This window comes from Haliotis asinina, chromosome 3 (assembly GCF_037392515.1).
Source record: "Haliotis asinina isolate JCU_RB_2024 chromosome 3, JCU_Hal_asi_v2, whole genome shotgun sequence".
NCBI classification, from domain to species: domain Eukaryota; kingdom Metazoa; phylum Mollusca; class Gastropoda; order Lepetellida; family Haliotidae; genus Haliotis; species Haliotis asinina.
The window spans coordinates 82,130,097-82,136,833 of record NC_090282.1 but is presented as its reverse complement, the minus strand read 5'-3'; the positions used below and the strand labels follow the sequence as shown (position 1 = coordinate 82,136,833).

At 40.8% G+C, this 6,737-nt stretch overlaps 1 pseudogene; it reads right to left on the bottom strand.

Annotated features, from left to right (window-relative positions):
* On the bottom strand, positions 1-2,720 carry LOC137279085 (cell death abnormality protein 1-like; annotated as a pseudogene).
* Between the last annotated feature and the right edge of the window lie 4,017 nt (positions 2,721-6,737).

Below are 6,737 nucleotides of genomic sequence, written 5' to 3'. Positions count from 1 at the left end.
CTAAATCTGCCATAATCTGCTGCGTTTCCTGTAACTAGGACTCATGGTTTTACCACTACAGTGTTCCCCGCTCCAGCCATCAGCACAAGTAACACAGACACGATCATGCTGACAAGTGTTGCACACATGAGGACATCTTCCAGAACATCTGCTTCCGTAACGCCCGCTCTCGCACCCATTTATACAGTCTCCTGTCATGTTACATAGTGACTTCAGACAGGAAGTGCTACAGGTCAAGTTACAATTCTCGCCGTATCTCGTGTCTTCACAAGCCAGACACTGGCCATGATGTCTGTCACATTTCACACAGTGAGGAGAACAGGCGTTGTCACAGTAGTTGCCCCACCATCCATCTTTGCATCCGTCAGAACACTGGGGTGCATCTAGATCGTTCCAATACATCCGTGTGAACATCTTCCAGTTTCGCGGTTGCATATTCCTTCTTTACAGCCAGATGAACACTGTTTTTCACACTTGTACCCAAAATGTTCTTGTTGACAAATGAGACATTTGTCGCCATACTGTTCACATTTCGTACAGTACTGTGGACATGAGACGTTGCAGTGGGAGCCTTGAAATCCCTGCATACAAGATGGACAGGAACCAATGTCTCTGTGGCACATCGGTCGGGACAGTTTACATCGCATGTATCTCCGTACCAGCCTGTGGCACAACCACTGATACACGCTCCTGATCTTTGTTCACATGTCTGATCCACACAGTTGGAACTGCAATGCTCCTAACACATGACCCCAAAGTTCCCAACTCTGTAGGACCAACAAGTTCCACTCCGGTCACACATCTGGTTATGACAGAGGGTGCTGCATGTTGTCTTGCAACTGTCGCCATAGAATCCGGGCTTGCATCTTTCACAGGTTCCGTTTCCGTAACACAGTGTGTCATCGCAGCTGACATCACAGGCTTCATCACACTTGGCACCATACCATCCGCTAATACACCCGGAAGTACATGTCCCGTTTAATGAGCATTGGTCGCCTACACAGTTTTCACACTGTATACCACACGATCGTCCATACTCGTCGTACACGATCGTACACTCTCCTCCCTGACCACATACGTTTTGGGAGCAGTTCTGGGGACAGGATACTGTACAGGCATCTCCATGGAAACCAGCCTTGCATGTACAATTGCCAACATCACAACTATTACAGTTTTCGCAGATCTCACTACACAACGTGCCCCTGAATCCGTCTTGACATGTACAGTCATTTCCGAAACACGTTTCACAGTTTGGACACTCTTGGTCACATTTGTCTCCTCGTTTTCCTCTCTTACAGCCGCACAAGCACCTTCCCTCATTATCAAACGTCTCATCCTTGTCTACACACGACCTGCACCCGTCACAATGCGGGAAACCACATTTAGACCCTTAGTAGCCTGACTTGCAGTTTTGAAGACATTGTCCTGTCCACCGGTGACATGTCTGATTCCTACAACCTCTGCTGCATGAAGTAAGACAGTCTGGGCCCCACGTATTGCTGTGGTTACAGGGAACATCGCATTTCCTTCTGTAGTCGACTGAAGGTACATCGACACCATCCTCGCATCTCCTGCACGAGGAACCATCCTTGAAGTATCCCAATCTGCAGTCTGTGGAAAACAGGCTTCACAGTCAGCCATGGTTTATAACCATTTTGAAAACGCGAAATGGATTTAACAATAAGTTGAACGAAGAGGAAGTGTACCCAGAGTGAATGAATAAGTGAGTTTGGGTTTACGTCGCACTCAACAATATTTGAATACTGAGAATGTAGCACAGAGCATTCTATCAATATGGTCTCCCCTACAGTGGTTGTGGTGTTTTTTTCAAATATGTAGGAATTAAAAATGAGATTTTACAGTTGAAACCAAAACTGCGTAAGAGTATGTTGTCTAACTAATGACGGATATACAAGAAAGAATACGGAAATTTACAGCACTGTACATTGTTTATTTTCATTGTTAATTTTCATTTCACCAGCCAAAAACAACAACACAGCTTTAAAACTATGTAAGACTGTTGGCAAAAGTAGTAGTTTGTGTATAGATTTTCCCTTCACCTTCTGGACACAGACCGCATGTTTTCTGGCACACGTCCCCACTTCCTGGCTGACCGCAGGACCAACTTCTACAATAATCTGGGCTGTATAAATCCTTACACGGTGGGAAACCTGTAACTGTAGAGGTACACATGTGTATTTCTAGAACTAGGTTGTCTGCATGTTACACTGGGCACAAGTGAATGGTGAGATGGTACTTCAGTTATAGTCAGTGTTATCAAAACTGAAATAAAGTTGAACGTTCATGTTACAAGTTGTACAAGAGAAGCCAGTCATCACGAAATCACCGAGAACATGTAGGTTTGGTCTAAATTAACGATCATCGCGTCCCGCACGTGCAATTGTTTCACTGTTCCAACTACTGCGCTCATCCCCTCGTAATACAAACCAATCATAACGTTTCGAATCTATGATCGTTTGTTATACAACATTTATCCTAAGTTGAATAAATTTCTGAGACTTCAAATTTCATTTGGCATGGGGAATTATGAGGATTTGCAATCTTTAATTTTACTACATTTGGTTTACTTTTATATTTAAAGTGAAGTTCATCTGTACGTTTTCACTGCAAACAGACTCTAGTCGCTTAATAGACTTACCATTCCATAAAGTGAAAGCCACCCCACACATTGTCTGAACGAAGAAGTTGTGGTGACGCATACTGAATACATCAATTCCTCAACCTGTAGTCGAAGAAAAGGTAACCAAAAGAACAATACCATATGCGTATTCTAAACATAAACTGGCTTATGTCTGTCTTCCAACACAAACACTAGCTAACTAACAATTATTAAGTATTAAGTAACACTGGTCATGCTTGCAGATTGCAGGTAGGAGCAGGTAATGACATAGTCGATATCCTGAGTGCTCAAACATATGTACATTGTCCCACCGTGAGTGAGTGAGTGAGTTTAGTTTTACGCTGCTTTTAGCAATATTCCAACAATATCACAGTGGGGGACACCACAAATGGGCTTCATACACTGTAACCATGTGGGGAATCAAACCCGGGTCTTCAGCGTAACGAGCGAATGCTTTAACCCCTGGACTACCCAGCAGGCCCTCCTATTGACGATGTGGCTGGGCCAGATGTTATGTGCTAGGTATGCTGGTAGATGTATATGGTTGTTCTGGTCGTGGAGGTCACGTGCCTGTTATGGTGTTAGATGGTATGTGCTTGGTATGATAGTACAATGTGTGTAGTAAGGGGGTAGGTGAGTGGAGAGTCTTAAGTAAGGTTTACTAATCACATTTGACAAGGCCAGCGCAAGTGACATTGCACCACGAAATCACGAAAGTCGATGAAAGTCATATTCAAGTCGTGGAAGAGTTGGTGGATTTACATGGCCTTGTTGTTAAAACGTTCGCTCGTAACGCCGAAGACCGAACACTCCAGTTCCCTAAAGGGTACCATTTATTGTATAATATTACTAAAAACTGTGTAAAACTACATCATCACTAATCCACTCATGTGAGGTTGGCCTTTGGCAGTACAAGGCAGAGGTCAATGTGGTGGGGTACGTATTGGTTTCCAGTTTGGGGGCTGACTCGTGTACGTAAATCAAAGTTATTGTATTGACATATTGCGGAAACTTAATGGATACTGGGTAATGTAGGTTTCTGCTAGGTTTCAGTTTCCGGAAACAGACAATGAGAGTTGCCGCATAGGTTCCACCCACAACTGAAAGTGTAGTTAGGAGTTTTCATTTAGTTTTAGTTTACTGAAACTTTCATAGTTACGAAAGTTAGTTTCTGCTCTTGCGGAAGTGAGTGAATGAGTGAGTTAATATTTAACGTCACATCGGCAGTATAGCAGCCATATCGAGACGAGAACATTCTTGAGAAAAGGTATTTATGTATTTGGTAAAAACCTGTCGACAAAGGACAGTAAAACAACTAAAATATCACAATAAGAAATAAAAGTAGCGTGAAAAGTTAAAACCGATATCACTATTCAGACAATACAATATAAAAACAGACTATACATCACCCACAGCTAAAGGTAGATCACCATACTAGAGGCCATGGGGACTTACAGTACTTCTGCTACCTGCATGGTCCCTAGCTGGATTTTCACCATCCCCTAAGCTGCTGGTGATTGTATGCAAGATTTGCCACAAACTAATTTTACAGTACTTCAACCCCACTCAAGGATACAGCCACTTACAATCTCAGTTACTAATTCAACTTCCAATAATATAATACTTAGTTATTTACAAGTCAGACAACAAATCTAATTCTTTTTAAAATGCAATAATTAAATGAGAACTTACGTTACTAAAAAGGTCCTTCATAGTTCTTGATTTGAAATAATTGTCCCTTGTGATGGAATATTCAACACAGTCAAGCAAGACATGCTTAACTGTGATTATTTCATCACAAGGGATGCAGAACGGAGGATCCTCGCCTTTCAAAATATATTCATGCGTATACCTGGTGTGGCCAATACGACATCGTCGTATAATGTCCTCTTGATATCTGGACCGACATCCCAAGTAGGTGTAACCAACATATGGTTTTATTGCATGTAATTTATTGATACCTACCTGGGTGTCCCACTTCTTCTGCATCAGATCACGGATGTAAGATCTAATGGTAGCTATATAATCAGTATAGGCAATAAGAAGTGGTGTCACAGATTTGTTGAGTGCTGCCTTAGCAACAAGGTCAGCCAAAGTGTTACCAGGTCCAACATGGCTGGGTAACCAACAGAAGACGATGTCGTATTGGCCAGTCGCAAGATCATTATAAAGTTCAATAATTTCTATTAAAAGTGGGTGTTTATATGATAAATCTTTAATCGCCTGAAGACACGAAAGAGAGTCTGAATAGATTATATACTGTTTACGTTTAGGTTGTCTCTGAATATATTTAAGAGCTGTTAATATGGCGTTTGCTTCTGCTGTGAAAATAGAGCAGCTATCTGCCACTCTAGAAGATATTGTTTTCGATCCAATGACAGTGGCACAAGCTACTGCGCCACCGTCCTTGGACCTGTCTGTGAATAAGGATTTGTAATTGTTATATTTGTTTCTTAATTTATGATATCCTTGTTTATATTGTAATTCATTAGTTTCTGATGTTTTAAATGAAATAAATGTTATATCAACTCGTGGCCCAACCAACTGCCAAGGAGGAGAAGAAAGAAGACGGGAAGGCGATATACTTTGCAACTCAATGCCGGCAGAAGAAATAAAAGGTTTAATTCTTTGCCCCAGAGGCGGAACAAGAGAAGACTTTTTGTTATACAAATCCTCATACAGTGGATTGAACACACAGTTATATGCAGGGTTAGATTCATTAGCGTGTAATTTAGTAATGTATTGTAAAGACAATTTTATACGACGTTGTGTAAGAGATGGTTCATCGGCCTCAACGTAGAAACTGTCAATAGGTGAAGTTCTGATAGATCCAAGACAAAGTCTTAAACCGTGGTGGTGGACAAAATCAAGAAGTTTAAGGTTACTTTTGCAGGCTCCACCATATACGATGGAGCCATAATCGAGTTTTGAACGGACCAGCGATCGATATAAGTGTAAGAGGGTAGCTTGATCCCCTCCCCACTTTGAGTTGGAAACAACTTTCAACAAGTCAAGTGCCTTCGGGCATTTGGCTTTAAGGGATTTAATATGTGGCAGGAATGTCAAATGGGAATGAAAAATTAGACCCAAGAACTTGGCCTCCTTAACAACTTTGATGGGATAGTTCTGGGTCCTTATGGGGTTTATATTTTCTACAAAAATGTATACAGTTCGTTTTGGATTTAGAAAATGTAAAGCCGTTTTCAAGACACCATTTATGTATTTTGTTTAAAGATAACTGCAATTGTATTTCAATTGTATGCATATTTTTGCCGCGACATTAAATATTGAAATCATCCACAAAAAGTGAACCATCGATTGAATCATTTACAACTTGAGCTAAACTGTTAATTCTAATGCTAAATAAAGTGACAGACAAAATACTGCCTTGTGGGACACCCTGATCCTGATGATAATGATCAAACAGGGTTGAACCCACTCGGACTTGAAATTGCCTGTCCGATAAAAAGTTGGATATGAAGCGAGGCAAACGGTCTCATAATCCAAAAATCATGTAAATCCTTTAAAATACCTCATTTCCATGTAGTGTCGTATGCCTTTTCTAAATCGAAAAAGATGGACACTGCATGTTGGTTGTTAATAATTGCATTTTAACAAATGACTCCAAGCGGACTAAATGGTCAACAGTGCTTCGATTTTTCCGAAATCCACATTGAATATTTGTAAGTAAATTATTGGATTCCAAGTACCATATTAATCTATTGTTGATCATCCGTTCCATAGTTTTACAAACGCAACTAGTCAAGGAAATAGGACGATAATTTGAGGGATCAGTATGATCACATCCAGGGTTTGGTATGGGCACAACTATGGCATCACGCCATGATGGTGGGAATGAACCAGATGTCCAAATATCATCAAATATATTTAACAAGGTGTGTAAGCATGGTTCTGGTAAATGTTTCAGGAGTTGGTAATGGATGTTATCAGCTCCTGTAGCAGTATTATGAGCTTGGTCGAGAGCATCATGGAGTTCATGAATTGAAAGGATTTCATTATAATCCTCTCGTTTATCTGAATTGAAATTAATAATCTTCTTTTCTTGTTGTTTTTGATATTTTTTAAATTGAGGGGC